At 36.9% G+C, this 24,794-nt stretch overlaps 1 protein-coding gene and 1 long non-coding RNA gene across 2 annotated transcripts in view; one reads left to right on the forward strand and one right to left on the reverse strand.

Moving 5' to 3' along the window:
• The window catches only part of GRIN3A (glutamate ionotropic receptor NMDA type subunit 3A), a 215,251-nt gene that overhangs the window by 79,903 nt on the left and 110,554 nt on the right, over positions 1-24,794 (reverse strand). The window lies entirely within an intron of this gene.
• The window catches only part of LOC116422569, a 210,388-nt gene continuing 186,532 nt past the window's right edge, over positions 939-24,794 (forward strand). Inside the window, exons 1-3 of the long non-coding RNA XR_004233222.1 lie at positions 939-1,023; positions 22,357-22,464; positions 22,793-22,853. This is a non-coding gene — a long non-coding RNA (uncharacterized LOC116422569). The remainder of the gene's footprint in view (positions 1,024-22,356; positions 22,465-22,792; positions 22,854-24,794) is intronic.

The following is a 24,794-nucleotide window of genomic DNA, read 5'->3' on the forward strand; positions in this document are numbered from 1 at the left end:
TGATTGATGGAAATCAATATTTTTATAGCATCATGAGGACACATTTTAAAGGGTTTACAGCATGTATTATGAAATCCTATCAAATCTCTCTGGGATGAGAATTATCTCATAATTGAAAGGTAACTTACCTCTTTTATGTGAGTGGTGCTGCCTGTAGCTAGTAAAATAACATGAGATTCAGCCACTAAGAATAATTGAGAACCGTTTCCAGTACACTCATGAAGAAATCAGTTGGGTAGTTTGTGATTATTGAAGTGAAGTGTGCTTTTAGACATTTTTATATTCTTACTTATGCAAAAAAAGGGGGGGGCACACAGGATAATTTATAAAATATCAACCCATAGGGTTTTTTTTTAAACAGTTGAGAGGTACTCAGTAGTTCATTATTGCCAGAATATTGCAACCTCCCATGATCCCCAAAGGTTTACTCCAGAGTATGAAAAAGACTTAGTGTTATTTTTTTGAAAAGTTTTGTTACTGCCTTTTGTTTTCCCACCAGTCATTTCTCCTCAAATTCTGCTATCTTGTTGCATTAAATTTTTTCTTCTAGTAAGGAAAAACATTTAAACAAACCAAACTAACACAGCATCTTTTGGAAAACTGTGCTCCCAATCAGCAGTTTCTCTTCTGAGAGGAGGAAGAGGATTTCCTTACTAATTCAGGAGGTATTTTCCAGGACACAGCTATCTCTGACCTTGTGACACAGCATCATTATCACTCAGGTCTATTATTTAATCTACGACTGAGATCCAGAGCAGCTGGTACTGCCTACTTCCCTAAGACAGACAAAACTCATGAGAATACAAATAGACTCATAAGAGAAGCTGCTTGGTTCTCTAGACTCCTCAGAGCCTCATTATTCTATCACAAAGAGGTGTCCCCTCCTCTCCTTTCCTCTTTTCTGTCAACAGGTAGCTGTATAGTATTAATGACCTACTTAGAAATATAGAAGTTCAAAGCCTGGAGCTACCTTTGCTTTTGTAAGCTGGATACAGACAGTCTCAGAGGAGGAGAGAGACAGAGGTATTGCCAATAACTAACTGCTGCCTTCTTTCTGCTACAGAGATGGATTGCTTTGCCTTTCTGATTGCTCTTATGTGTATTCCTAACAGTGCTCCTTCTGGTGGATGGTTATTCACTTGGGAATTAGTAGAGATCTTTTCCAAGTCAAGATCTTAGCTCTCTTTAGCTGTCATAGTTCCCTTTCTATTATTGATAGAATAAATGTTGATTTTTTCATATCACATCTCCTGCTTCATGTAGACTCATTGGCACACATAAAATAATAATTTTATTTACTAAAGTTCCTTTGGGGTTTACAGTTCTAGGAAAAAAAATTCTATTCCATAGGTGAAGTTTCCCAAAAAGATGAACTGGGATTTCTTTTCTCCCTTTATGGCCCATATCTGTTCCATTTCCGTATAGTTACTCATAGGGTAAAAGGCATCAAGATTTTAGAAATATAAATCACTAAAAATTTGGAAGAAGGAACATTTTCTACTGCTCAGCATAGAGACTCAGCCTATTCAGAAATTTAAAGGCTATTTTGTAAATTTGACATACATCTTCATTTGATCAAATGAGGTATTTGTAAACTTCTTAGCACAGTACCTGGCATTTGGTAAGTACTTAATAAGCGCTTTGTTCTCTTCCCTCTCCTTTTGACATGGTAACAAATCACATTTCCTATTACAGGAAGAAGAAAATCCTAAAAGTGCATTCAATTCTCCTCTATGGTTTGCTTTCCTCTTCTCTCCTGATCTCTTTTTCCCCTTCACTGTTTTCTATTATAAATCTTCTATTGGTTCTCTTTTTCTCCCTCATTGATTTTTACTTTATTTAGATTGCAAGTTCTTTGAGAGCAAAACTATCTTTTCCCTTTTTTTTTGCATGACTAGCATTTACCACAGTGCCTGATACTTAATTGATTCTTCCTTAAGAAGTCATAGACTACTGTCTTTGTGCAAAGGTACATAAAAGACTTTGTTAAGCATATTTGTGACTAGAAAAGGAAGTTATTTATGCAGTGGGAATGATCCATAGTGACTGAAAGACTCTGGGACTATATTTGAACCTTTAGAATTTTCAAAGGACCAGAGTCTCCTACATTTTGGAGAGTGCCTCTCTGTAGAATACAATACTTTGTTGAGTATTAAATAGGATGAAAAAGGATGGTTTGTGATTTATACCAATGGAATTTATACCAGTGGAAAGATTTCCTGTGCAGATGAGAGTAGGACTTGGATCCAGGAGGCAATGGTACAAATATCAGTTCCTTACCTCTTACCAGGTGGAACCTTTCCAATATTTATTCTCTCTGTATCTACTCCATCCCTCGTTCCAATTTCTTTGCTATTGATTTGTGTTTAGTCTAGTCTAATTTACAGGGAATTGTTTACTTGGGTTTGTTTACTTATTTATTTCATCATCTGCTTCTGTTGCAATAAGACTAATAACATATTTATATAGTGCTTTGAGGTGTGGCTTAGAATTGGACAGAGATCTGGCTTCAGAGCCAAGATTTCCTGAGATTCAGCCATGTGTCCAACATACACTGATTTTCTGACCCCTGAACAAGTCACTTAACCTCTTAGTGCTCTTTGGCAATTGTCTAAAACTATAAATTGCAGAACAGGTGCTGAATCTGAAATGGCAAAGAGAATTTCTTTACTAGGGAGCTCTGTATATGAATGAAATTAAAAGTCTGGAGCAAAAGTAAAAATAATCTTTTAAAGTTTACATCTATTACTTGAATTATTCCATTTGTTTCTCACAGCAATCCTGTACTCAGAAGGCATTGTATAATGTAATAGATACTTTGTGTGGAAAAGATCTTTGTAAATTTACACAATAGGACAAGAGGCAGTAGTTATTTTAGGATATCTTATAAATCAGTATAAATGATTTCTTTCACGAGCACCACTATTTTGGAGAGAATTTTTACTGGATATTCTATGGATTGTAGGTGAGTAAAGGGTCAGGTTGCTCTCTTGGGAAAAGTGGGGAAATTAAATTCCAACCTGGAATCATTCAAAGGTAAGTCCAAGGTCTAAATGCAGTTGGTTCAGCAGTGAACGAAATTGTTTACAACCTAATGCTTTCTTGGTGCAAAATTAATTTGATCACTCCAGGTCAAATCTCTCACCTGTAAGGTAGTGGTAATAACACTTTTACTGCTTATCTCACAGGGCTATTGTCAAGAGTATTGTAAACCTTAAAGCATTATGATAACAAACACTATTCTCAGCAGATGTACCATTTATTATTAATTAGAAATTAGAAAAGTACAATCTTTGGTTATCATTGTATAACACTACCTCCATTAGAAGAAAATAGAGACAAAAACATGTATTAGAGGATTTGAATGCAGTAGTCATTGATGACTAATTTATGAATACCCTCTCTGTTACTACCTGCTCCTTTTGTTTTCCTCAATCAGATCTACTGGGGTTTGTTGTTTTCTTCTCTTATTCTGGAATCTGGACTATTCTTCTATCTACCAGAACAAGTTATCACTTGAAATTTTCAGAACCACTGCCTACTTTCTATTCAAACTCTTCAAAGCAGACTTCCTACGGGAAAAAAAACCCGACAACAAAAAATTATCTGTATTAGAATTTACATCAGTGCAGTGGCTGACTGATTCCATTGTCTACATTGAAGGCCTTTGATAACATGACTGAAAACATCATGCTAAAAAAAAGCATGGGAGCAAGCACGCAGGCTTGTTTCACTCCACTGATGACTGGGAAAGCTCAAGAGCATCGTCCATTGTCCAGAACCTGGGCAAGAATACTGACTGGCCATATTGTTTGAATGCCAAATGTATGCTTACCAAAAAGATTATTTGATGGAGAACTCACACAGGGCAAGTGCTCAGAAAAAGCGATACAAGGACACTCTCAAGGTCTCTTAAGGACTTTAGAATTGATTGTGTGACATGGGAGACACTGGCACAGGACCGCCCAGCATGCTGTGCCCTCCTCAGAGAAGGTGCTGTTCTTTCTGAGTGAAGCAGAATGGAATTAGCTCAGAAGAAGCACGAGAGTCCAGCCCAAATGTTCATACAGACTATTGGTGTTTGACTGGTGACAGAGCATTCCAAACTCTTCTTGGTCTGATCAGCCACAGCTGGACACACTGTAACTTGACTCTACCGTAGTGATGTCATTTTGGTCCTTTTTGAGAAGGAAGGACAAGCACCAATCTGGATTAAGGGTGAATGAGCCCATATCCCTTTCACTTTTCTGGAGAAACATAACTCTGTTGCCATGTGTTGCCCATATTAACTCCAGAAAACACAGAATTGGTAGCCAAACAAAAATTAAATACATATGCTCATTCACAAAAATACAGAAAGCACAAAAGAACTAGGAGTCTAGTTCATTTGAGACCCTCAGTAAGTAGAGGAAAAATTTTACTTCTTAGATGTAGTTGGTTATTTTCTAGCAAACTCTGGGAGGAAGCAAAGACCATAGTTAAGTCCTCTGGCATCAGAAAAAAAAAAAAAAAAAACAAAAAAAAACATGCTTCCCCTGTATGTAATTAATTTGCTATTCAGCTGAATTATCAGGTAAGAAATGGCCAGTGGCCCGTGGAAAATACACTTCCCTCTCTGGTTACCATAGAGCAGCGGGCATTGCAGATGGGGTTGGCAGTAATTTCACTGCAGAGCCCGCAGTCAGCAATTTGAGCCTGATTAAATCTAAATGAATGAAAATACTGAAAATTTATCTCTAGCTTCAGTGACATATTAAGCCTTTTGGCAAAAGCTCAAGTAGAGCTACCCAAATCCACATTATGCTGGGGCCTTATTATGGAGAAGTATTTAGCCTGAAGAAGATTGGGGTGGAGTTGGGGGTGGGGGTAATGATGTGATAACTATCTTCCAAGTATTGGAAAGGCTGTCATATGGAAAAGGGATTATAGTTGTTCTCTTTGGCCCCAGAGGGGCCAGTAGGTGAAAATTGCAGAGAAGCAGATTTAGTTTTAATGTCAGGAAAGAACTTCGTAAAAATGAGAGTCATTCAAAAGTGAAGGAGCTGACTTAGGAAGTCCTCCCCTTTCTTTATTTAAACAAAGAGTATGAACATTGTTTAATGGGTGGAATATATAGAGGATTTCTTTTTCAGGTATGACTTGGGCTAAGTGACTTCTGAGATCTTTTCCAACTCTGTAATTTTATGATGGCATGATCTTGGTATAAAGGCAGATCCCTCTTGTATCTTCTCCAAAAGGGGAAAGAGAAGGGGAACGGGAAGGGAATAAGCTTTTATATTTTTTATATAGTGCCTACTATGTGCCAGGCACTGTGCTAAATGGTTTATAAATTTTTCTATTTGGTCCTATATATCTCATCCTTCAAAAAAGATTATTAACTGGAATAATAATAGTTCATTTATTAATATTACAAACCTTTTTCTCACAACAGCTTTGTAAGGTAGGTAGTATAAATATTATTATCCCCATTTTATAGATGAAGACACAGTTGCTCAAGATCACAAAACATGCTAGTATTAGAGTCAGTATTCCAAGTTTCTACAAATACCCCTTAGAGTTTCCTCTTAGGGCAGCCTTATAAAATGGCCTCTGAGGATGATGGTATGCTAAGTATTCACCATGTATTTAGTGCTACAAGAAAGAGAAATATGAGATGCTAGGTAGCAGATTCCTTCATATCTAAGCCCAATTTCTTGCCACATAGATCTTCTGAGAGACATTTGGGGTGACAATGTTCTCTGTAGGCTGAAAAGTCAGTCTGAGGAGAAAGAACTTGAAAGGGCCAGACCGTTCTCTTTTTGGCAATTGTGAGGAGAAGATGTACCTTTGATTGATATGTAGTAGAAACTTTGGTGCTTTCTCCTCAATATTCATATCTTCCTTGTGGGGACCAGTATGGCGTCCACAATTGTGTGGTAGAGGTTAGAACCCAGATACCCACTTGATGGGAAGGTCTACTCTGCTGCTATGGAACTTCTGTGTATCACACTGATCACCAAAACAGGCACCATGTTTTAGTCACCTACATTGCCTACTTATAACTTAAGTGAATAAAAGCATGATTCATAATTTTGCTTCATATACAGAGTTCAATGATAAATGAATTAGTGGAACCCTCTCTTCAGCTAGCTAGATGTGTGACTTGTAGTAAGTTCCTTCTCCAATCTGAGCTTACATTTCCTCCTCTTTAAAATAAAAGGATTGAGCTACACCAAGGGTTCTTAATCTGGGATTTACTGGCCATCTGCTGATAGAATCAGGAGAGTCCATGAACTTTCAGGGGAAAAAATACCATTTTAAAATTTCCTTTATAGTACTATGTATTTTATTTTAATCATTTAGAAACGCTTTTCTGAGACAGCAGTCACAGTAATTGCCAGCCTGCCAAAGGGATCTAATTAAATATCTTTAAATTTTCTTTGATATTCCATAATTCCACAATTCTACTTGTTAAAGTCTATGGTCTTTAGGTGATATATTATTATTATTTATTGTTGTCCAGCTGTATAAGATAAAAGGGACATAGCATATATATATATATATGTATGTGTACATATATATATATATGAATATATGTGTACATATATATATATATATATATATGAATATATATGTTCATGGGTAAATGTGTTTAAGGTTAAACATATGCTTGAATTTGGTCCACAGAAAACTGACAGAAAAGTCTGATTCAGGATTTAAAAGTAATGAGAGTTAATCAAAAAATCCTCAAGAACTTAGCTGAATTGAGGACTAGTTAATTTTAAAACAAATCAATAGGTCTTATTGCTTAAAAAAAATAACTCAACCATAGCGTTTTTACTTTCATTGTTTTTAAAATCACCATCTGTTAACTCAATAAATGTTTACAAATAACATTTTTAACTCAACAAAAATGCCTTTCAAAATTTAACTTGTTTAAAAAAAGTCTTGCATCAACTTTTTCTCTGTATTGGACTACCTTTACTTATGCATAAGTCTGCTTTATCAGCTCAAAAATATTCAGAGGCCCCATAGTGCAAGGATCTCTCTCTTCAGCCATTTTGCTCTAGACACAGTGGACTTTTCTTAGCTCCCCAGAGAAATCTTGTGCTCTCATGCTATTCTTTCCTCTGGTCTCCTTTCTCTATTTTCAACAGTATATATTCCTTCCTTCCCTCCCTCCTTTCTTCCTTCCTTCCCTCCTTCTTTCCTTCCTTCCTTCCTTCCTCCTTCCCTCCTTCCCTCCTCCCTTCCTTCCTCCTTCCTTCCTCCTTCCTTCCTCCCTCCCTCCCTCCCTTCCTTCCTTCCTTCCTTCCCTTCCTTCCTTCCTTCCTTCCTTCCTTCCTTCCCTCCTTCCTTCCTCTTTCTTTCTCTTTCTTCCCTCCTTCCCTCCTCTTCCTCCCTTCCTTCCTTCCTTCCCTCCTTCCCTCCTCCCTTCCTTTCTTCCTCCCTTCCTTCCTTCTCTCCTCTTCCTCCCTTCCTTCCTTCCTTCCCTCCTTCCCTCCTCCCTTCCCTTCCCTCCTTCCCTCCTTCCTTCCTCCCTTCCTTCCTTCCCTCCCTCCCTTCTTCCCTCCCTCCTTTCCCTCCTTCCTCCCTCCCTTCCTTCCCTCCTTCCTCCCTCCCTTCCTTCCCTCACCCCCTCCTTCCTTCCCTCTTCCCCTCTTCCTTCCTTCCACAACTCCTTCTTTCCCCTTCCCTCCTTTTCTCTTCCCTCCTTTCCTCCTCCTCCATTCCTTCTCCTTCCTTCTTCCCTCCTTCCTTTCTTTCTTCCCTCTCTACCTCCCTCTGTCCCTCCCTCCCTCTCTACCCCCTTCTTCCTTTCCCCCCTTCTTTCCCCCTTCCTTCCTTCCTTCCCTCCTCCCTTCTCCCTTCCTTCCTTCCCTTCCTCCTTCCCTCCCTTCTTCCTTCCTTCTTCCCAGGCATAAATTCCAACAAAAGAAAAAGCATGCTGAGACTGGAGTATGTGTGTGTGCTTACTTGAATTGCAATTGTAACTACTATGATTTGCCATAAATACTTTCGGTATCATTGTAGCTATGTTATTTAAACTTTCTCAGTCTGCTTCAGTTTTTTCATTATAAAATGGGGATAATGTCTGTACTTTCTAACTACACAATGGGGTGGAAGAAGTTCTTTCGAGTGCTATAGAAGAATGAACAATTATAATGAATAATAACTTTAACAATTACAGTAATAATTTTAGTAGGGTTAAGAATACCCAAAGTAGAACTACTGGGGATCAGATCTCTTTGGATATCTCCCCTGGGGTAGTGGGTGGTGACATTTGATTTTTTTTTCTGAGGCAGTTGGGGTTAAGTGACTTGCCCAGGGTCACAGGAAGTGTTAAGTCCTCCTGACTTCAGGTCTGGTGCTCTAACCACTGTGCAATCTAGCTGCCCCCAACATTTGGTATTCTTTCTGTTAACAACTTTCACTACTTCAGGACTGTTCCACCTATAGAACTTATTCATCCCCACAGGGTTTTGAAACCTGACTATAAAGGAGAGGTTTTACTCTGCTCAGCTTTGCAGACAAGCCCAAATAACTTGGCTCTTTAAAATTTTTCAATTTTCAATCTTTAGTTTTTATGTATTCAAATTTTCTCTTAATATACCTAATCCCCCCAAGAGAAAGTCTGGGGAGAAGCCATGAATTATGGCTTTCAGGGGAATGAACATTGCAGTTAATGTTCCAAGACAGCTTTCATTATAATCCTCTTGTTTTCACATCCTCTTTTTTTTTTTTTTTTTTTTTTTTTTTTTTGGTAGCAGTGGGGGGAAGGAGGCAGGGAGAAGAATTTTCCTTTGAGCTTAAACTTTCCATAGTGTGACTCAGCCTAAGATTTTTTTTTTAAATGAAAATAAAAACTCTTGTGTAGAATGTCATCAGTTATTTTCAAGTTATTACAGATAAGAAACCAATTTTTTTTCACTCCAGTTCTAAGTATTTTTGATTTGTGAAAATTCAAAATATGAATACCCATTCAAACTTTAGTCATCATGCATAGCATAGCTCAGGGATAACATTTGAGTATGCTTTAAGAGAATGATAACTATCTAGGTCACATCTTTCCCTCTTATGATGGATTAAAATATTCAGGACACAATTTTATTGATTAGCAATAGAATCATAAGACAGAGAATTTTTCAGTGTAAGAATTAAGATCATTAGACCTTTACTATAAATAGACTTGTTAGGAAGATTCTAGATCACTTGCAATAGACTTTAAAAATTACTGGTCTCACTTTTTGTGTTTTCTTCTCTTTTTATTTTCCAGTTTCATTTTTCTTTATTGGATAAAACCTAGGATTAATGAGATGCAAAATTTGCCTAAAAATATGAAACTTGACTTTAAATGCCACCTCTGATGGCTACTAGCTGTAATTGTGGATAAATCATGTCACCTCCCCTGGCCCGTTCTCAATGGGTAGGTTGGTCTGATGGCCAATGAAGCCCCTTCAAGTTCAAGAGCAATGACTGAATGAAATGCAATGGTTCACAAGACAACATCTTACTTTGTTTTGTAGCACATCTCTACCTTCAAACACAAGCTCTTATTCCTCTGGGTCATGTTACTTGCAAAAGCACTGCGTTTGGAGTCAGAGATGTGAGTCTGAATTGTATCTCTGCTGATTGCCAGAACAAGTGACCCAGAACAAGTTAGTTAGCAACTTTAGGCCTCAGTTCCTTCTTCTATAAATTGAGGGGGACTATATTAGAACTTTATGTGGCCTTCTAGCTCTCAATCATCACTTACATATGACCCTAGGAATTGGAAGGTTATAAAGGATGAACCTCAGTTATTGCCAACAAGAACAATAAGCAGATCCATCCATTAAAGTCTACTTTGTATTTTTATTGATAAACCCATTTATATGTTAGTTTAACTGAGTCCTTAGCTGATTTCATCATGTTACTGTTTAATCTTAAACCCCTAATATGGAATATAAAATATGAAAATTTAAATGTATTTTTATTTAAACATGGACAATAACGAACTTGATAAAAGCAGACTATGGCAACACAAGTCTATCATCCTAGCTACTGGGGAGACTGAGGTGGGCAGACAGATCTCTGAAGTTTGGGAGTTCTGAGCTGCACGTAGATCAGATATCTGCACTGTTTGGCATCTACATTATGAGCATCTGGGAGGGATGGGGGGAGGTATCATGTTGCCTAAGGAGGGATGAATTGGTTCAGGTTGTACATAACAACTCAAAGCTCCATGCAGATCATTTAGGGGATTGGGCCATGGAATTTCTCATTTGGGTGAGTTAAAAAAAAAAAAAAGTTGACTACCGTCAATATCTAACATGAGCCCTAGGAATACTTTTCTCTTCTCTAAACACAAGATCTTAATCTGGTTTTACACCATTTCCGAGAAGCATGTAGTTTTGCTTTCAGAAGGTAAGGCTTTATTCTAATAATTTAAATTTGCTTTGGAGCAACTTGTACTTCTATTTCCCAGAAAAACCAATAGTTCTTGGATGAATGGTTACATATTACCAAGTAGTTGTTTTTGCTAATGTTTATATGACTTTATTAAAGCACAAAAAATTTTGAAGGAAAAAAGAGATCTCACCAGCAATCCCATTATTGCCACTATTCCCAGGTTCAAAATACTTGTTAAATACCATACATGACCTTGACTAGATGATTTTCTTTTTAACCAATACACCTTAGACCTGTGATGGGCCAGAACTAATTTTCCCCAGTACTGTATCTGATGTTAAGTTTTCATAAAACTTGGTCATCCTCTGTGAGAGTCTGCAATATGTATATTAATGTCACTAAACAGACATTGTACTTGAACCCTGAGCAGTGTTCAACTCGATAAAAAATGTTTATTACCATGTACTGGCACTTTCCATGAACCCTAAAGGGCTCTGGCATAGAATGTTAGCATTGGAAAGGATTGTCTGGTTCAATCTTTTTTTTTATTTTGTATTAATTTTTTTTTTTTTTACACAAATGAAGCTCTTCCTTTCTGGTGCTTATGTTCCCCTATAATACTTGACTGATACTGAGATTTCATTTCTTTTCTGTTCATCAGAGGTATCAGAGGTCTTGGAATTAAAATCAACCTTTTCACTTTAGAAATGTTAAAAAACAAACAAAAGATAAGAGAAGAAGAAAAATATTTTAGAAATGACAGCATTTTGAGGTATCCTAAAATAGTTCTGAGGAAGGCCCATTATTCAGGTCCTTTCCATCACTGTATGCTTTTGACAAAGTATATATGTTGCTTATGCATTTCATGTCAGTTGCATAAAAATGCATTATAAGTATTTTTATTGTTATTGGGAAATAGTGCAGTAGATAGAACATGATTTAAAAAATTCTATTTGAAATCAGATATGAGTTAAAATGGGCAACGAGGTAGCATTGGGGCAGCTAGGTGGTGCCACAGTGTACAGAGCACTGAGCCTGGAGTCAGGAAGAGTCCTTGAGTTCAAATCTGGCTGCAGACACTTAGTAGCTCCGGAACCCTGAGCAAATCACTTAAACCTCTATACCTCAGTTTCCTTATCTGCAAAATGAGCTAGAGAAGGAGATGGAAAACCACTCCAGCACCTCTGCCAATAAAACCCCAAATGGGGTCATGAAATGTTGGACATAACTGAATAAATGAGTTGGAATAATCTAGTGCTGCTCGTTTCAGAAATTTTTTAAAAAACATTTGCACGTATATGTATGATGTAGTGGATAAAGTCACAAAAACCTGGGTTCAGTACTGCCTCTGATCCATGCTGGCTGTGTGACCCTAATCATTCAATCTCTTCATCTCCTGAGTCATTCTCTAAAACTATAAATTGCAGAGTAGGTGCTATGTTGGTAGGAGGAATTCTTCACTGAGAGTTCCCTGAAACTATGAAATAATAGACCAAGTTAAAAAAAAGAACTTATGTGAAATTGCTTTAAAAGAGGATAAAATACTGTAATAATTTAAAAATTGACTAGAAGATAGTAATACTACAACCAAGAAGGCAGATAAGCTGATCTGTGGAGCAGAAAGACATTAACTGTTGTTAATAACTCTGACAAGTGTACCATCTTCTCTCTCCATACTAAGTGCAGAGCTAGACTAGGCTCCTAAGTGGGTGTTTCTAAAATGACCCTCTTGTTGCCTAGTACTTCACCATTTCTCTTCTGCTATATCCAGGCAATTGCAAAATCTTGTTGATTCTACTCTCTTAATATTTCCTTCTCCCCCCACCTCCACTTTTCCATTGTGGATAATTTTCACTGACCTCCCCATGTCTGGAATTCTTCCTCAGTTCTGCCTCCTGACTTTCCTAGCTTCTTTCAAAGTCCTAGCTAAAATTTTACTTTTCACAGGAAGCTTTTCTCAAAATTCTTAACTCTAATATCTCCCCTTTGTTGATTATTTCCAATGTATCCTGAATATAGCTTGTTGGTACATGGTTGTTACATAGCAAACTCTCTTCCTAATTAGACTATGAGCCACTTGAGAGCTGTGGCTGTTATTGACCTTTCTTTAGTCTCCAGAATTTGGCACAGTTCTAGTATAGAGTAGGAAATGATAATTATTGACTAACTTACATGGTCATCTTTCCAGTTCAGAATTTCATCACCTCTCTTCTGGACTATTTTAATAAACTTGTAGTTGGGCTTCCAGATTCCAATTTTTCTGTTTCCAATACCCTCACATCTTGCAAAATAATCTTTCTAAAGCTTAGAGATGATCATGCTACTCATTTTTTTCAAAAACATTAGTGACCTCCAGTTGCCTTTATAATAAAATAAAACTCCTCAGCTTTATATTTAAAAGCCCATGGCAAATTCTTGCCTAGCTTTCCAGACTTATTAATATTATTTCTCTTTTAGCAGTTAGATGGTAAAGAGAATAGAGCACTAGACCTGGAATTAAGAAGACCTGAGTTTAATTGTGGGCTTACACAATTACTATGACAGAATGAGTCATTTCTGTACCTGCCTCCTTATCCTCATCTGTAAATTGGGGATAATAATAGCATCTACTTCCCAATGTTGTTATGAAGATAAAATGCAATGACACCTTTAAAGCCCTTTACAAATTCCAAAGCTTATATAAGTGCTGTTAGTAGTAGTATTCTTATTCCAGTCAGATTGGCATATTACCTGTTCCCTTTCCTTTCCTTTCAAGACTCCTTTCAGGTGCCACTTCCTATGGGAAGCTTTTCTTGATCTCCATTTGTTTCTATTTTCCTCACCCCTCATATTGTCTTCTATTAATTTATCTGAATACATGTAGAATCCCTCTCTCAATGCCATATAGAATATAAACTCCTTGAAGTCAAGAACTCTTTTCCTCATCTTTGTGCTGTTTCTTATGAGACTCAAAGCATATAGTAGGTACTTAACAAATGTTTGTTTAATTGTATCTAGGAAAACTTGGTACCTCAACTTTCCTAGATGATCCATTCACATTATCTGTATATATCGTGTGAGACAATTTTTGGTATAGTGGATAAAGTTGGTTTCAAAGTTAGGAATTACATGAGTCCTCCCTGCAGTGGAACAGCAAGACTGGTTTCCTTTGTGACTTTCCATGTATTTTCTAGTGCATCTTTCTTGCATTTGGTTATATTGTAAGATACTAGAGTGCTCAAGATAAGGTTGGAGACAACTACATTCTTGATACCTTCTGGACAGGCCTTGGCATGCTGTAAGCACTTAATAAATTCTTTTTCACTCCTTCATACTAAAGCTGATTTATTTTATTAGATGGGCCCGTAGCAGAGAGAGACACAGCTACATAAAACAGAAAACACCTTTCCTTCCTTGAAATTCTGGAGGATCTTTGAGGGAGTGTTGATTTGATATCAGCGATTAGGTCCCAAGGCAAGCTGGATCAGCACAAGTCCTGATTGTTTCGGGGATCTGAGGAGTTTGTGCTACCTGTAGGGCATTGCATTTGTTTATCTGTGCACGTGATTCCCCTCTCAAAGTTAAATGTAAACTCTTAGAGGGCAGAGACTTATTTTTGTCATTTTATGTCCATCACCTAGCACAGTTCCTGGCACACAGTAGGCATGTAATGAGTCTCTCTTGAATAGTATTGCACTGAATTGATATAAACTCTCTTACTAGATACGTGGTTTAGTGGGGCTGTAACATTTTAGAAAAAAATTGTGGAAACCTCTGGGAGGAGAATTGATATGGGGGAAAACTCTTCCACTGACTATTCAAGCAACCAATCAATAAATATTTATTAAGCACTTACTATGTGCCAGGCAGTGTGCTAAATAAATACTAAGGATACTAAAAGAGGCAAAAGAGAGTCCCTGCCCTCAAGGAGCATATAATCTAACAGGGGAGCCAAGATGTAAACAAATACATACAAAAAAACTATTTACAGATATCTAGGAAATAGTTAATGGGGGAATGGCCAGTTGATAATCATCAGTTGAAATAGTATAGAGGGAGAAGAAAAGAGGGCCCAGATCAAAATTTTCAGAGACATCTATGGTTAGAAACTATGACCTGGATAGAAATTTAACAAAAGAGAGAGAGATAAGGAGAGGTCTGAGAGTGAGGAGGAGAACCAGGATAAGGAGATGTCTTGAAAAATTGAGAGAGAAGAAAGTGTCAAGGGGGTTAAAATGGTGAACATTGTCAAAGCTCCTGAGAGGTCAGGGAGAATGAGAATTGAGAAAGAACTATTGGGATTGGCAACTAAGAACAGTGATTTGTGAGACAGCGGTTTTGGTAGAATGAAAAGGTCAGAAACCAGATGGCAAGGAATTAAGATGAGAAGAGAAAATGGAAAGTACTGTAAATGATCTTGGTGAGGAGTGCAGCTGCAAAAGAAAAAAGATATGTAGGATGGTAGTTAGCAAGATTGGAAAGGTCAAGTGAGGATTTTTTCAGGAAAAAGGAGATATGGGCATGTTGGCAATGAGCCAGTAGATGGGGAAAGTAGAAAAGCAAAAGAGTGGGAATGACTGAGGGGGGAATCTGTTGGAGGGGGTAGGATGGAATGGGATCACTTCAATAAGTAAAGGGATTAGCCCCGTAAGAAGGTCAGTCATTTTGTCGAAATAGGTGAAGGAGAAGAAAGTGGCAAAAGGCAATGAGTGATAGGAGGTGAGGAAAAGGGGAAAAGAAGGGGTGAATGGCTTCAATTTCTTCCTATAAAATATGGAGGCAAGTTTTCTGCTGAGAGAGTGAGGGGAGAATGGGAGCCACAGGAGGTTTGAAAAGATTTGAAAAAGTTGCTGTGGGGATTGGTTTAGTGAGTTGATTAGTGGGGTTTGGTAGGATTGCCTGGTAATAATGTGGGCCCAGTTGAGATTATGTAACATACATTTGTAGTGAACCCAGTCAGAATGATTGTGTGATTTTCTCCATCTTTGTTCAGCAGCACATGTGTAGGAATGAAGGCTGAGACGGTAAAAAAGATCCAAGACTGAGGCATGGCTGGGTATAATTGGTGATATGAAAAAGAGCCAGGGATTAAGATAGGAGAATGTAACTGAATTGATGATCATGGGGAAGGAGGAAAAAAGAAAGATTATCTCGTGCAGGAAAGATGGCCTGAGAGAGAACTGATGGAGCAAGGGATTGGAGGTTACATTATAGGTGAAGAGTAAGGTTTTGTAAGGAAGGCAGAGAGAAAGGTAAAAAGTAAGTGGATTATAATCAGATAAGTCAAAATTCTTGAACATAGAGGTGGTGTATTTGTGGGTGATAGCAAAATCAAGAATATAACCATCTTTGTGTAGCTGAGTTGGGTGGAGTAGTTAATGAGAAATGAGTAAGTTATTTAAGAGACATTATATATGTAAAAGCAAGATTTAGAGAAGAGAAAATGTGAGCCAGTTATCAAATTCATTGAGGAAGGAAGGGATGTGACCAGGGCACAATGACTGCCAGGATTTTGTTTGGGTGGTAGATATGAATAGCATGAACCTCAAAGGAAGAGAATATGCTGAGTGAAAAAGAAAGGAGGAGAACATGGAAATAGCAATGGCAGGGTAGCAGCGTTAAGAGTAATCCATCTTCCCTACCTTGGCTAGTAAGGAAAGGAAATTGATTGAAGATGCAGCCAGTATTGCAAAGGGAACCTAAGTAGGCTGTGTCATTGGAGAAAATCAGGTCTCAGTAAGAGCTGGAAAGGGTAAGGGAGGGAAAGATTTAAGATCAAGGGATGTTGTTTATGGGACAGGCATTTTGGAGAGCCCAGTGGAAGAATTAGTTAAATTGAGACTTTTGGGGTGAGGGGGATGAGAATGAGGGATAGGATGGTATGGGGATGTGGAAGTACCATTACCACCAGTCTCTGAGAGACCATATTGCTTCTGTATCCTGAGGATGATCTAGGAGGTTCTTGTTTACAAAGGAGAGAAGATTTGAGATGGTTGGGGCTTTTAAATACAACCTCAGTCTTAGGCAGGCATGGCACAGAACGAAGGGAAAATGCAGGAGCAGTACCTAGCAGAACTCTTTGAGAGGATGCAGGAGACAGGAGGAATAACTGGAATGGCTTTCAACACTAGCTAGCCTCTTAACAGAAGGACAAAAAGAAAGAGCCATGGAAAAAGAACACTGGGCACTGGTGCATTAGATGTGCCATTCTGGACTTTAATCAGGAAGAGCACCTGGTTTTAGGAAAAATAGCTAATAAGTGGAAAAATAGCTGACTGACAACAGGATATAAAGATATTGACAACCACATTGTACACCAATGAACATGAGAAAGATGTCTTATATTCTTATCAGTCTGAGCCAATTCCCTTCAGGTATATGGAGAGAAGACAAATCACACTGCCCATCCCCTCAGAGAAGGGGGAGGTTCTGTGACCAATGAGGAAGTCAGCGATTATTGGACTTTGCTGCTACCTGATGAAAGTATTAATCTCTGTGAGACCCTCGCAGGTATCCTCAAATTTTTTAAATAGGGGCCCATTTTACTGTCCATCAGACTTGGAGGGCCGGACTATAGTAAAAACAAAAACTTTGTTTTGTGGGCCTTTAAATAAAGAAACTTCACAGCCCTGGGTGAGGGGGATAAATGTCCTCAGCTGCCGCATCTGGTCCATAGTTTGAGGACCCCTGCTAAGGCATCAGGCAAGAGAGTCCCCAAAGACTACCTTCAGCCTATCCATAAAAGCTGGCCTGGGCTTCAAACTGCAATGCTGACTGTATGATCAGGAAGAAAAAGCCATGGAGACTTCTAGTTGCTTTGGTGGCTTTCTCTAGGCACCTATGTGTCTATCCTTCTGTATTGAACGTGTCTTACAGACATGTGTAATCTTACTTCCACACTCACCACCCAACTGAAATAGCTCTTTCCACTGATGTTGAGGTCTCCCTGACTCAATTTTCTCCCTATTCTAGTTCATTTTCCACTAAGTGTCAAATAAAACTTCTTAAAGCACAGGTTTGACCATGTCCAACAACTTTTTCATACGAGAGCTATATTTTTGTTTTATGATGTCATAAAATCCTCAAGTGTTTCATATAGTTTCCAGAATTCATAAATAGAATCATATAGCTATTAAAGCCCTAGCTGCCTGTTAGTCATTCTGCATATGACATGGAGGAAATATATATTTTGTATTCTAAGACTTCCATTTGACCACTGAGATATGTGCACATATACATATATATGTATATATATTTTATACACACACATATAACTGCTTGGTTTTATATTCAGCTGGCAAGATATTCAGCTTTCTAAAGCCCATGCTCTATGATAAATCACTGGTGCTCAGATGTGCACCGAGTGGTAATTAAATGGACAGATCATGAATTCTCCTCTCAATTCTTTGAACAATTCCTTCATAATCTATACTGTAAGAACTCAATGCAATATGTTTTGAAGGCACAACACAATCCTGTTCATGTTTTTTTAATGTTTTCTCTGAAGATGGTTTATGTTGGAGGCAGCATGGTACAATGAAATACTTACTAAACTTGAATCAGAAATTTTACATTTCAGTCTTGGTCACTTACTAGCTATGTGACTCAAGTAAGTCATTGAATCTCTGAATTTGTTTCCTCATCTTTAAAACAGTGCTGATAATATATACTATTCTTTATTTTGATGATCTAATGAGAAAAATATACTTGAAAGCACTTTTTAAGTGGTAATGTGATATACATATAGACGTTATCATTATGATTCATAAACTCATCAAATTATGATATCAAATATTCATTTTAAAACATTACAAATGTTATGATTTTTTTTTGATCTAGACTAGTGGATCTGTGTTCTTATTGAAGGAAGTATTCATGTTGATTGAGTAATGATTAATGAGAATATACCTTTTGATAATAATGATTGCAACCTATTTTTGCCTTTTCATCCTGTGATATTCTTGTCCATTTCTTGCCACAAATGCTTCATAGAGGAAGACATAAGGAGTCTTTTTTTCTTTTTAGTTTTTTAAAACATTAATGAATATTAGTATAGCACTTGGGTGATAAATCTGTCCTTATTCTTGTGACTATTTTTTTCCCTGATGACAAATTTCATGAATTATATCTTTTATGCCACTTTTTAAACCCAAGCTGTCATTGGTCATATGCTACTTTCCACTTAAATTCACCATCAGCATTTTCCTATTGTCTCTTGGACTATCCATGATTTTGATTTTTTTTTTGGAGATAGTGATATTTTATATTCCAGTGCTATATAATATCAGCAGGAGAATATTAGTGTTCAAAAGATGAGTTTCTGTGTCACGGAGCAGCTTGAGAAACTTGATTATGTTGTAAAATTTCCTAAATGTAATCCAGCTCACTTTCTTCCTTCTGTTCAATTTTGGGCCTGGGTCATTGTTCATTTTCAGTACCAATTTAAGACATATGTACTGATGAACCAGCTCAAAGGGGTATCAATCCAATTGTACGCTACAGTTTTTTTGGGAAAAGCTTTCTATATGCTTTTGGTTTTTCATCTGTGGATTATTTGATGAAACTTTTTTGAGTAATCATGGATTTCTCTAAGGATACATTATAGTATTTGAGGGCTTTATAGAATTAGCACAGTGGTAAATGGAAATAACTAGAGGGTATCACTATATATGCTGCTTCCATTTGTATTCACTGTGGGGCATCCTCAATGATAGCTAACAACTTTGATAAGCATATGTCTCCTTGTCTTTTCTTAAATTTGATGTGAATTTCAATTTCAATAAGGGTTTTTCAAATACTTACTATGTATGAGCCACCATGTTAATCATTGGGGATACCAAGACACTCAAATAAAGCTCAGTTCTTACCTTCATGGAGCTTATAATAATTAGTGAATGACTGAACAAAGTTATCTCTCTCCAAGGATTTTATCTAATTTTAGATACTTTTTCTTGAGGAAAGCTCTTCAGAGGATGTTTTTCTCCAATGAAACAAATGTTTTTTAATAATCAACAAGAATAAACACAGCAGTATTTTGTCTTTCCTGCACTAGTATTGCAAACTCAAATAGGAACAGGGCCACCCACTAATCCCTACATGGGCATTCCTGTAGGCTTCCTATTGCCTTAGTTTTAAAATACAGTGTTATTTATATTTTATAGTATTTTTATTTATCTTTTAAAATATGTACCAATTACATTTTAATCTTGTTGACATCTCTTCTCTATGCATAAACACATGACTAAAGTGGTGTCTTGCTTCAGAAAAATCATATGTATATTTCTTTCTATTGTTTTTTTCTGAGGCTGCTGAATGGAGAATACTGAATGGAATACTGGATTTGGAGACAGGACAACCTGATTTCAAATTTTGCTTCAGCTATTTAGTAGCTGAGCAGGTAATTTTAATGCCCTCTAAGATTCAGTTTCCTTATACATAAAATGGGAATAACAATAGCATTTACTGGATTGTTGTAAGGAACAAATGGGGTTTTGGTATATACATATATGTATCTATACATACTTATACTTGTAATACAAACAGTATTGTATAAATAAAAGAGATAATCCTATTCTCTATATAAATTATTCTAATAAATATTAGAAAAAGATGATAAAATGTACACATTCATCAGTAATAATTTTTCTTTTTGGGGGGGAATGAGGCAGTTGGGGTTAAGTGACTTGCCTAAGATCATACAGATAGTATGTGACTTAGTCAAATGTCTGAAGCTGGATTTGAACTCATGTTCTCCTGACTCCAGGACCAGTGATCTTTTATCTGCACTATTTAGCTTCTCCTGTCAGTAATAATTACTCAAATGAGAAATGATGGGCCCACAATAGAATTATTCATTAGGCATATGTATTTATTTTGGATATTATTTTATTTAGAAAATCCATGATTTAAAAAATTAGTGTCTCTTTAGATAAAATTTAGATAAACTGTCTTTAGATTAAAAATTTATCCTTCAATGTTTTAAGTTCTGTTGCCTCCAATATACATTTCTTCTTTGTTATTTGGCAACTCTTCACTTATTTGGTCACTTTAGTTATGTTTGACTCTTCTTGACCCCATTTGGGAGTTTTCATGGCAAAAGTACTGGTGTGGTTCGTCATATCCTTCTCCAGCTCATTTTGCAGATGAGGAAACTGAGGCAAATGGGGTGAAAAGACTTGCCCAGCAAGTATCTGAGGCCAGATTTGAATTTAGGGCTTCCTGACTGCAGACCCTGCTCTCTATTCACTGTGCTACCTAGATGCCCCTTTGTAGCTCTTTATAACATTATTTATTTATCCCATTTCTACTTCCTCATATACCTCTGTGGGATCTGAGGTATTGTGTCTCAATGTGGTAGTTCTGTTTTCATGGAGAAAAACTTACTCTGTTATAGAAGTGCCAACAAATATTTTTATTCTATTTTTAGTCAGCTGACTTCCTTCCATTTTTCATCTCTAACTACTTTTGTGATAATTTGGCTTATTTTTGTAGATGCCACTGCTCTTTTATTATGTTATGTCACTCACAATCTTCTACCATCCTCCTTTGTAATATTTTGCAAATTAGTTTATATTCTAAGCCATTTTTATCTTTTGCTGTCATGAGTCTCTATATCGCAATGAGTTTCTTTGTGGGCTGAGGCAGTTTTCAAGTATTCTCCTCAGTATGGTAATTGCTTTACATTGTTTAAATTTCTTTGGGGATTGTTGATAGTTTGTTTCAATATCTTTTCATTTATCCATTTCTTACTTTGGAGGGGGCATAATTAGTTTATTTGAATAGCTTGGGTTAAAGCTATTTTAAATGCATGCACTATCATTTCATCATTACCCTTCTAATTTGATGTTGATTTTTGCCATTGCTATAATGAGTTGATATGCTGATTGTACACAGGCAGCTGTTTGAGAGATGATCCCCACATCAAAACTCCATCATTTCCTGTCTCTTGATAATGGCAATTTGATTTGTTATAATGTTGTTTGGTGCTTATCTTGCCCCAGTGTCTTATAACTTCCTAAAGAAAATATTTACAATATGCAGGTATGAGGATTCTGAGCAATCTACAAGTTGTTGATGTTAATCTGGAACTTTATATTTTGTCTTATTTTTCACCACTTTTCTTTATGTCCACCACTATATTGACTTTACTGAATTCCAAGTATATGTGACTTTAGATTTGAAGGATATTTATTAAATTCTTTGTAGAATGTTATAGAACCTGGCTTCACTAGTACAACCTTGTCACATGTGACTTTATGTTAAATCTCAGAGATTATTATTATTAACTCACACTTTTCAGTGGCCAATAGGACTTGAGGTTGTGTGGGTTGATGGCACCCACCAAACCCAATTCAACTATGGTATGATGACTTGTACCTTCTTTCTCTTGCCCATTCTGCAGGCTTCCCACTCCATGGAAAGCCCTAGCTTTAGACATTCATAGCTACCGATTATTTACATGATTTATTCATTCCATTGATGAGTTACAATCATCACTTGAGGTGGGTTGAGGTGAAGAGTAATTTTCTAGTTCACTTGGGACCTTTCCCTCTGTTCCGTACTTCAAAGCAGACACAAAATGGCTTAAAGTATTAGTGATATACTAGCATGAGGCTTTGGAGGATCTTTGTAGCATTTCTTTACTTCTTCATTCTCTCCAATAAATGTTGGCACATAAGTTGCTCTAAATGTGACTTCCTTGTATAATGACCAATTAATTGGCATACTACTGGAGGAACAAAACTACATATAGTGATATTCTCCCTATAAATGGAAGTTACAGTTAAATCTTTCAAGTACTGTAGGATGAAGAAAAGAGGGGAAAAAATCCTCCACAAAATTAGAGGGTGTTTTTTCTTATTTAAGCTTCAGATAAGAAGTAAACCAGAAAATGGAGAGAATGACCCATTTGTACTATGTCCCTAACATAAAGCATTATTAGCCTGTATGAATCAGAGTTGTTTTTGTTATTATCTTTTCTCCTTTTTCCTCTTTCAACAACCTCAGATAATTCAGCCCTGTGAGGGAAAGCCAATGTCTAGCCATGGGATATCTGGAGAATAAAAGATCTCTGAAGGCTCAGCATCATTACTTGAACAGCAGCTTGCACACCAGGTACCCTTGATCCTATGATTGCTATATTTGGCCTAAGTTGGCTGCCTACCTGTTCCCTCTTGATTGCTTTTTTCCCCCAGTTAATTTCATACTTGCTCAATGTATTCCCACAATATTGTATGAATTTATCCTGCTTTGATTCTTGGGACCTTGTAGTAGCAACATATAATTTAGATAGGGAAATAATTTATTATCACTAATCTATTCTCAAGTTCATCTGTTTATTCTTTCAGTGTTATGAACTATTGAATTACTTTAAACACTTCACCCAAATTAATTTTTTTTGTCCCAACCTCTATCACTGTTTCTCTTTTTGTTAATGGAATAGCATGGCAGTGACTGTTGGAAAAGCTGGGAAATTGTATGTTGGAGGCTGGATCAATTAATCAGTAAGTATTTATGAAGAACATCCAATGTGCTAGGCACAATAATAAACACTGGAGCCAAGATGATGGAGAGTTAGACACGTTATCTATCTGAGCTCTTCCTGATGTCTCTCAGATCAACAGCAATCAAGTCTCTGAACTGGTTTTGGAGAGGCAGAACCCACAAATATTTGAAGGGTAACAACTTTCCAGCAGGAGATAGTTTGGAAGAACTTCAGAAAAGGTCTGTTTCAATCAGACACTGGGGAAAGGCCTCTGAGACTCTGGGTAGTGTGAGCCTTGTGCATGGGGAATCTACCAGGAGGCTTTTAGCCAAATACGGCAGGGTTGGCTACTCTGTCCTGGTTACAAGTCAATGGATCAGCAGATCAGCTGTGAGACATCCAACACAGATTTGACAAAATGGAAAAAGAAAACAACTCCTTGAAAAACAGAATTTGTGAAATGGAAAAAAAAATCCATTGAACAAAAACTCATTTTTTTAAAACTCATTTAAAAATTCAATTGGCTAAATACAAAGGAGCTAAAAAAGGTAACTGAACACTGGAGATAGAAATGCAAAATTGCTAAAATCCTTATTCTTATGGAAGAAGCCTATATTGGATTTGGGGATACATGTATAATAAATTTGGAGAGAATTTATGGAGGGGAGAGGGTATTAGTAGACTCATAGCTGTAAGGGACCTTTGAAATTTTCTCATCCAGTCTCCATTTTTTAGGAAATTGAGTGCTAAAGATATAAAACAATTTCCTTAAAGTTATATAGGCTCTAAGAGGCAGACCTAGAATTTGAACTTAGTTCCTCTGACTCCAAAGAAAGAAACTTTCCATGTACCATATGTCCTCCTTTCTGTGTTTCTGAAGTGACTTTTCCAAATATTGGAAAAGACTTGTTATTCATTCATCTGCCCATACATCCGACTTAAAAAAAATACCAACAATGAATGAATAAGGTACCAATCCACACAGATGAAGTTTTTAATAATGATAATGACAATAATGATTAATGACATAACAGCACTTACTGTGTTTCAGGCATTGGGTTAAGTGCTTTACAGTCACCTCATTTGATCCTTACCACAACCTTGGGAGATAGGGACTTTTACTGTTTCCCTATTTTATAAATAAGAAAACTGAGGTAGACAGAGGTAAAGTGACTTCTTCAAGGTTTGAAGCTGGATTTGAATTTGAATTTTCCTAACTTCAGGTCTAGTTGTGGAATAAGCTGCCTTACAATTTATGATAATGGAAAATTGTCCTTTACTTTTGATAGGCCAACAGAATTCAAAGTATTCTTCTGGTTGAACCCAAATCTACCATGGCTAAATAATCTGTGCTCTTCACTTACTGTGCCCTTGGCAACTGGGTATCCATAGGATTTATGGATTACTTTTAGTTTATCCTGTATCTTGTGCTTTTCTCTGGGCTTATCTACAGTTTTTCTTGTCTTTATCTCACTTGTGCATAATTGCTTTTATGCCGTTTCCCCTCCAACCCCACCCCTGCATTAGTGTGTGAGCTCCTTGTTTTTTGTTTTTTAGCCTTTCTTTTGTATTCCTAACACTTAGTACAATGCTGACACATAGTAGATGTTTAATAAATGTTTATTGACTGATAACTCTCCTGATTCATCAAGTATAGTACCACCTCTCCCTACTTTATATTTAATGTTTGCATTTTTTTTGTATATTTTTGCAAATATGTACATGCTATCTGCCTGAGAAAATGAATGCAGGCTTTTTGAGAGCAGACATTGTTATAGTATTTTCTGTCCTTATGTCTCCAGTGCCTGGCTTAAAGTAGGAACTTAATAACTGATTAATTGACTTGAGGAAGGGAAGAGAAGGGGAGTTCTGTTCTATTTTTTTCCCCTCTAATCTCTAATTCTGCTCTCCATTTCTGAGAAGCTCTTTTTCCTTTGCCTTCCAAATTCAGAATTGGTAA

Source organism: Sarcophilus harrisii, chromosome 1, assembly GCF_902635505.1.
Source record: "Sarcophilus harrisii chromosome 1, mSarHar1.11, whole genome shotgun sequence".
NCBI classification, from domain to species: Eukaryota; Metazoa; Chordata; class Mammalia; order Dasyuromorphia; family Dasyuridae; genus Sarcophilus; species Sarcophilus harrisii.